At 36.3% G+C, this 8,811-nt stretch overlaps 1 long non-coding RNA gene across 1 annotated transcript; it reads left to right on the top strand.

Annotated features, from left to right (window-relative positions):
- The first annotated feature begins 5,678 nt into the window (after nucleotides 1-5,678).
- Nucleotides 5,679-8,563, top strand: LOC105439874. Its single transcript, XR_004064581.1, has 4 exons — nucleotides 5,679-5,743; nucleotides 7,197-7,290; nucleotides 7,720-7,859; nucleotides 8,409-8,563. It is a non-coding gene; the product is annotated as an uncharacterized LOC105439874 (long non-coding RNA).
- The last annotated feature ends 248 nt before the right edge of the window (nucleotides 8,564-8,811 follow it).

The following is an 8,811-nucleotide window of genomic DNA, read 5'->3' as shown; positions in this document are numbered from 1 at the left end:
GCTATATAGTATTGTATACGTCTTTGTCATCTTTCAAACTTATACTAAATAAAATCTTTGATATTATTTTAGTCCTTCGTCTTCTTTAATACTAAAAGTAAAACTGTTATTAATGAGCTATGCCACGATAAACTGTATAACGATGTTTATTTCTTCATCATCTTTTAAATTGATGCTAAATAAACTCTTTGATAACGTCTTCTTTGCTACCAAGTAAAACTGTTATTAATGAGCTATGCCACGGAGGGGGGGGGGGGGGGGGGGGGTTAGGAGGGGATGCTTAGATTTGGTTTTCACGGGGGTGTATACGTGCCGCTAAAGCCTCGAAACCCTACTCATTTTTAAGGGGGATTTTGGCTGAATTTTCTAGAAATAAAGTCTATTTTTCAAAATTGTGAAACATTCGAAAAAGCTGTTTAGGGATTTTTGGGGAAAAGGTTAGCCATTAGAGCGGCACACCCCGTATGTCTTATTATGTGAGTACCCCCCCCCCCCTTTCCGGTTATGCCACGGTAAACTGTATAACGATGTATATTTCTTCTTCATCTTTCAAATTGATACTAAGTAAACTCTTTTTGTAGATGTTGTTTTTGGTTATTTAAAAAAAAAAAAAAATCTTTATCACTCTCTCTCTTTCCCTTTTCAGAACTAGTACTGTTTTTTTTTTTGTACTGACAGATTATAATATTACAAGCATTTATTTATATTGTTTCCTTCAACAGATAAAGCGATTTTGAAGAAAAAAAATGAACATGAAATGATGAAGTAATTTATCATTATCAACTTTACTATAATTGATTTAAACGGAAATGTATGACGCGAGGAGAGGGTCTCTACGAGAATGTTGGATCTAAGATCGTCTTTCAAACTCGTACATACTCCACCGGTGGATCACAAAACTCTGCTTGGGCTACCTAGGGCCCGTTTCACAAAGCCTTTTTTAAATGACAATTGACAAATGACAAAAATCTGTGACAAATCTGTTGATAACCAATCAGAAGCAAGGATTTCAGTAGCTTATAACAAAAACTGTCATTTGTCATTGATAACAAGTTTTGTGAAACGCCCCCCTGGTCTGAATAACAGCTCACTGCCGTGCGAGGCAAGTTTACACTCACACGCAATTTTATTGACTAAATTTACTGCACTTTGCTGAAAGGAACTTGTAAAATGATCAACATTTAACCTGATCGTTTCAAAAAATATTATGAACTGTACTATACTGAAACTGAAAGCAACTTGTAAAAATAAGTAAACTTTTCGATGTCCAATGGTGGCAAAAATGAATGCGGAAATTTTGTTTTGTTATATGAATTTGGACTCGCTTTATCAATACTAAATGAATGTCAATAAGTTATCCGTTTCATTCTTAATAACCCTTTCTCTGAGAACATTCTAAGTCTACGTCGTTGGCTTCCTTTCTCAACCCCTCCACCATTACAATAAAAGCGAAGCCATGTTTGACTTTGAATTTTGAACGATATTGGCTCATAATATTTGCATAACTTCTTTTTTTCCCCTCCATTTTCACCAGTAACGTTGGTACGAATAAATCTGTATATCTCTATGCTAAGATGCTAAGATGCTACGATGTTATTTCAATTGATTGTGTATGATTGTTTGTTTTGTTCAAATGCATATATTTATCAATAAATTCATTTTACAAAAAAAAAAAAATAAATAAATAAATCTGTATAGAACTTCGTATGATCCTGTGCATTTACAATGGTACGTGTATATGAATAATCTGGAAGCATCTCACAACTCCCGGCGTAATTATATCTTTTTGTTTCAACCATGACTCATGAGACTGGGTTGCTTAAGAACCATTCTCTTGTTCTGGTAATCAGATATTTCACCCTCATAAAATTATGTCTCTGAATTTAATATTTATACAACCATGGTGCAAACCTAAAATCGTAATCTACGGTTGCCATATTGCTATTCTTAGCTATATAGGGTGAAATGCTTCACTCTTGATTCAACTTACAGGTGCACTGAAGTACAATACATTCCATTTCGTTGATAATCAGCCATGCATGAAGTCTTTCGTCTACGGCTGATTGCAGGCGCGTACGTAGGATTTTTTTTTCGAAGGGGGGGGGGGGGGGGGTGGGGCAGGCGCGGATCCAGGGGGGGCCGAGCGGGCCTTGGCCCCCCCCCCCCCCCCGCAAAAAAAAAAAAAAAAAAAAAAAAAAGAGAGAGAGAGAAGGAAAGAAGTGAAAGGGAAAGAGGAGAGAAAGGGAAAAAAGAAGAGGAAGAAGAAAAGAAAAGAGGGAAGAAGTAGATCGGGGGGGGGGGGGCAAAAGGACTTGCCTCCCAGGCTGTTGCCCCCCCCCCAATCAAAAAATAAAAGAGAAGCAAGGAAAGGGAAAGAAAAAAAGGAAAAGAGGAGATACAAGAAAGGAAAAAAGAGGAAGAAGAAAAGAAAAAAAAGGGGGATAACCACACAACAAATCGTCTTCTTTCTCTAATGATTTAATGAAACGTAAGCTTCCGCTTAGCGCGGGAGGAAGAAAACTCAATTCAGACGAGGATTATTTTTTGGGAACGGTACAGCAAATCGTCTTCTTTCTCTAATAATTTATTGAAATGTCAAAGCTTCCGCGTTTCGCGGAGGAGGGAGGGGGAAATCGCCCCTCCCTGCACCCACCCACCCACCCCCAATTACGTCACTGCTGGTCACCATTACGAACCAATATTTGGCTCGCATAATTTCAAATTTTGCCCCCCCCCCCTAAGAAATCCTGGATCCGCGCCTGATGTATATATACAGCGGCAACAGTTTTAATATAAAATGTAAGTTCTTCTTACTTAAATCATTGGTCTGGAAACAATTATTTGCCCATTGTTGTGTATTGTATTACATTTTCACTGACAATGAATTCACATTGTAATGCAATTTTTAAGTTTCCCAGGCCTATTTAGGAGTACAGAAGATTGATATTGTTTAGTTGTACGATAACATTACTCAGTTTGATTTGATTTGATTGGAGATATATCTCATTAAAAACAGAGTAAAGGCTATACAGTTTCAAACAAACCTACACCATTAAACTTCAAGCTCACTCACACATGATTTATTGCGACACTTTCAAGGCTACTTATTATTTCAAGTTCATGTATATACAAAGGGCAACAGCTTCAATATTAAACGTTATTAAATCAATGGTCTGGAAAATGTTAATGCCCATTGTTGTATATTATACAACATTTTCCATAACGATGAATATACATTGTATGATGCAATTTTCAGGAAAACCATACTTGTCATTACTGTTATATTTGTTATATGATACTAAAGCAAATCGTTTCGCTTATCGATAAGATAAATCAATGTGAAGTACGTGTCAAATAATGAAATCATTACGTGCTATTTTTAACCAGACTAGACATTTGAAACGTATAAAAAATGTATACACTATTGACAGCAAGCAAGTTTTTTAAACAAAGAATTCAGAAATTGAACAACATTGCACATTTTAGTCTACACGATATGCTCTACACCCTTAGTTGGACTGTAAACAGTTGTCTTCTTAAAAAGTCTTCCATATAAATATAAATTTAAAGGAGGTCAATAATCATTACGAAAACACCACTTTCGTAAGGTTGACACATCAATATATATTGTGCACACATGTAACAATGTGATAATATTTTTTCTGGGGGGGGGGGGGCGGGAGGAGGGCAATCCAAAAAGGGACTGATATGTGAACATTAATATTGATAGGTCGCTTCACAAAAGGGGCATACATAGTCCTTTTTTGTGGATAGTTTTTTGAGCAAAACACAAAATAGGTGGAAGGACGGGGTACACGTCTTTCTTCAATTTTCTGAGGGGGATCGTCCCCCATGGATAATTTGAAAAAGTGCACACCAACAAAATGTATAGCAAATACTGACTAAAGACTGCAACACGCTTTAAGGCTCTGGTGGGCCCAAGAGTACAGCGTTTAGACTAATAGAAATGCTAAAATCTTCTCGCTCGGTCGCTACGCTCCTTCGCATAATATCCTAAAAATATACAAGTAAATATTGAAGAAAATATGTATTCTGTTGGTATCACGTATGTACAAATTACACTGTATGTTAACAAGATTAAAAGTTATAGAAGTAGATCAGTGTTCCAAAAATGAATATTCAGCTTGCTCTTTTAAGAAGTCCCTTCCTGCTCAGTCAAACTAAAATTTACCTAGTAAATATTTACAACCCTTCGGACTGCACACTAGATATCGGCAAAGTAAAAGTGAAGCGTGAAAAAAGTATATTGCTTGTTTTTATGCTGTAGTTTTGCTAAAGAATGTAATTTTGTAACACAACAAAACTTCAAAAACCTGTGAGGGGTTTACATATAAGACTTATCATACAGCTTTATGGGGGTAGTCCCTTCCGTCACCTCCGCCTCTTTCACTGGCGTACTGATGGGGGGGGCAGTAACCCCCCCCCCAATACAATTTAAACATGGGTTATTTTAAATTTGATACCAGTGATTTACAAGTATTGCTAAAATGGCAGTATTTTTCCATGAGCTCCCGGGGGCTCTACCCCCTGGAACCCACCAAGGGCCCTAAGGCGGGCCCTGTTTGCTCATCTGGCCGTAATTAAATGCCTAAAGTCCTTGAGCTTTCGGGGGCTCTGCCCTTTGGACCCAACCAAGGGGCCTAAGGCGGGTCCCTAGATGCGTAATTTGGTGCCTAAAAGCCCTTCCGTTATGTATTTCTTATGTATTTCTTTGTCTTTCTTTCTCCATATCCTCTGCACTCTCCTTATGTATTTTTTTGTTTTCCCTTTTCTATTACCTTCTCTTCCCTGGGTATACGTGCTTGCACATGAACTATATATGGCTAAACAGTTTTGTAAAAAAAAATATGCGCGAACGGTCAAGGAGTAAGAAGAAGGCAAAAAGAGAACAAAGACGGCATCCATGGAAGCCATGTGAGAGTGTCCACTTTTTTCGCTTTTACTTTCACCCTTACGGAGCCCGGGAAGGGACATGGTAAAAATATTTTTATCTCGTTAAAACGAGATAGTTATCTCGTTTTAATGAGATAGTATCTCGTTAAAAACGAGATAGTATCTCGTTAAAACGAGATAGTATCTCGTTAAAACGACATAGTATCTCGTTAAAACGACATAGTATCTCGTTAAAACGAGATAGTTATCTCGTTTTAATGAGATAGTATCTCGTTAAAACGAGATAGTTATCTCGTTTTAATGAGATAGTATCTCGTTAAAACGACATAGTATCTCGTTTTAATGAGATAGTATCTCGTTTTAATGAGATAGTATCTCGTTTTAATGAGATAGTATCTCGTTAAAACGACATAGTATCTCGTTAAAACGAGATAGTTATCTCGTTTTAATGAGATAGTATCTCGTTAAAACGACATAGTATCTCGTTTTAATGAGATAGTATCTCGTTAAAACGAGATAGTTATCTCGTTTTAATGAGATAGTATCTCGTTAAAACGAGATAGTTATCTCGTTTTAATGAGATAGTATCTCGTATAAGTCCATTGCATACTGGAACCGGGTGGTCCCTGTATTAAGCCTATGGGAGTGAGAGAATTCAGTAGTCCACGGGTTAACAACATAATACCCGCGAGGCTAGACTAGACTGCGCGCCCTGCCTGGCGCTAGCGCGCTCAATGCAGTAATAGCGTATATAGCCAGGCGGCCATGCCATGCCAGGCCTTGTACGTATACTCGCACAAACTGAGAAGATTTAGTTCATTGAGAATGGGTGAGTAATTGATTGAAATATGAGTAGATTAAGTGAATTTAGTCATCAATTTTGAAAAAGCTGCAATAGTCTTTGTGATCTACGGTAATTTCGTTACATTGTGAGACCGTTCTCAACAGATTTTTGGTGAAAAGACTAGGAAATTATTGCTCTTGAAATTGAACTTTGATTTTCATCGTCATGAAGTAGTTTGACTGCGGTTTGCCGTCATTTCACCCTAGTACTCCAGTTAGGGGCCCGGCCGTTCCGCCAGGCCCACCCCGGGGAATTTCGGTGCTCATCTGCATCAAGATCAAACTTTCTAATCAAGTTTTATTTGAGATTTGATCGTCATCATGTATCTAATTCACCAATCATCGATTTAATTTAAATATAGATTTAACGTTACACCTTACAATAATCTCTGAAGCATGATTTTTTTGATAATCCAAGTGGATTAATTCTTGTTAAAATCTTTAGTAGATCATAGATGTTGACTCTGATGGCTTTACTTATCAGTGCCATCCGTTCGCTCAGTTGCATCCGTGTCAACTTTATATAGACCAAAATTATCTGTGACCATTGATAATCAAACAACTCGAAATCCTATTTCATTTAGATGTAACTTTAAACCTGGAACTTATTAATAAAAAGTATTCAAAAAACATCAACACTAGGATTTGTTTATTTAATAATTAGATTTTGTGTGGGTCCAGCATGCTTGTCAAGTTATCATTAGAGTTTAGACCTTGACCTTACTAGAGTCTACTAGATCTAGATCTAGACCCCTATCAGTGGCGTACGCAGGATTTTTTCAAGGGGGAGGGGGGGGGGGGTTAACATTTTGAAATCGGACCAAAAATTTCGCAACGACTCAGCCAGCCACTGAATAAGCATGGGGGGGGGGGGGGGGGTTAGGTCATCCTTTTGGATTTTTTTTTTGTATTAAAAAAACAAAAAAAAAACAAAAAAAAAAACCAACTCTAAAAAAAGGGGGGGGGGGTTCCAGAAAAACATACACATAAAAAAAAATGAAGGTAGGGGGGTTACCCCCCCCCCCCTGCGTACGCTTCTGACTCCTGTTATTACTTTTAATATATTATTAGAGATTTTTTTCTTTGAATTGTGCAGATCATGTTGATAAATCTATTTGTGTAAGAGAAGACCCCTTTTCCACAATTATGTTTACTTATGAAGTCCACTTCTTCTTGTCTTAATAAACCAATTCTACTTGAGACTACTTTATATTTATAGGCCATATGAAGCACTTTTTGAGGCACAAGTTAAATCTTCCATTTGATTTTACTTTGTACTGTGGTCCATTAAATTGGAATGTTGATTTCCACACTTTATTAAAATTAAGGCCAACCATGACGTGAAAAATAGCTTTTATGCTAGATCTATTTTTATTTTGTTAAGGAGAAAGGGACGCCTTGATTGTCGTATTGATTTTGTTTTCTTTTTGTTCCAACAGATGGAAACTGATGAAGAGCTGGAAGGAGCTAACTGATGAGTAGACATTACAACATTTCTTATATTTTCAAGATGAAGCTGAAAGTCCCATGCAGGTAAAATTTTCAGGATATTTAGCACACAAATATTAAACGACCACCTATTAATTCACTAAAAAGGAAATGGAACTAAGTGTATGTTTCAAGTGTGTATAGTGGAGGGAATATTTTATTCTAGTTCTTCCCTTTCTTTGTTTACAAAGGGGTTTGTCCTTATTTACAGGAGGTCCTGTGTGTAGAAGAACGATGTCTAATGCACATTCAAAGCACTACATAATAATGATAATGATCATACATGTAGGGTATACACAGGACCACTCATTACTTTTTTTTTGTAAGTGGTCCTTTCACTTCTTGAGCAATGAAGATGAAGAAGAACACAACATAAGATTAACGAAAGTCTGTTTATACGATGAGTTATGGTTGATATGTATCTATTATTATCACTTTTTAATTGAAGTACCTACATTGCTTTCTCTTATGTAGGATGATGCTTCTCTACAGTGGATGATGAAAGCATGCTGATTACAAACCCAGGAGAGGAATAAAGAACAGATATTGACAGAATCATATCTAGAGATGTGGGCCTACTGCACTTCATACAAGCAAGTGTGCTAATATACCATGTAGGTACCCCCAATAAACTATTGTAGGACACATTTATCATGCAGAAAGTTATAGATCTGACAGTTATATTTTTCATTGTCCATTGACTTGTAAAAGAATACTTGACTGAATATCACAATTGTAATTTAGATTAAAACTAAAATGTCAATATACATGAAATATAAGTCTACATAACGTATGTTTCAATAGCATTATTTCCTGTACATTCTCTGTTCCAAGTTGTTTGGTCATTTTATGTAAACCGAGTATTATTCATTTATGACCACAAGTTTACATTACAAGTACATTGTACATGTACCAGTATTACTTATTTCATACTTGTCTGATCCAAGCTCCATCAGGCCTATTGTCTTAATGGGATCATCAGGAATAATCTAACATGTGGTCAGTAACTAGTTTTGTAGGAAAAAAGTTTAGGTTTTCCCACTAGAACCCCAAGTGAATATTAGTCCTTCCTCTTTTTGTCAGAGCAGGTATCAGGGTGTATGTTATTAGTTGTTGTTTATTTTCTTATACACTGTATCTTATTTCATTTTTCCATTCAACAGACTTGGGTTATCATCACAGCCCTTTCTTCTGAAAACTAGCCTACAACTTCATCGTTGAATGCAGAAGACATCTACATGGGACTACGTCTTAAAGATGCCCCCTCATATAATGAAAGAGGACAGTAGAGATGGGCTTAATCTTGAATATTTACATACTATTTATTTATTATTTGTATTATATGTTTGTAGAATACCACATTTAAAAAAAGCTAATGAATTTATCATCTTGTCAACTTTCAAATAATTAAAGATAACTAATCATCAATGAATAAACATTAATGACATTTTAACAATGTCAACTACCATCTTATAGGATGAAACTGAGTGCTGGGCAGAAAGAAATTTCCTTGAAATTTGAGTGATAAAGATTTATCAGTCTATATCAAAGATTGAATCAATCAAT

This window comes from Strongylocentrotus purpuratus, unplaced genomic scaffold (assembly GCF_000002235.5).
Source record: "Strongylocentrotus purpuratus isolate Spur 01 unplaced genomic scaffold, Spur_5.0 spur5_scaffold_17, whole genome shotgun sequence".
Lineage (NCBI taxonomy): Eukaryota > Metazoa > Echinodermata > Echinoidea > Camarodonta > Strongylocentrotidae > Strongylocentrotus > Strongylocentrotus purpuratus.
This window is presented reverse-complemented; position numbering and strand designations above follow the sequence as displayed.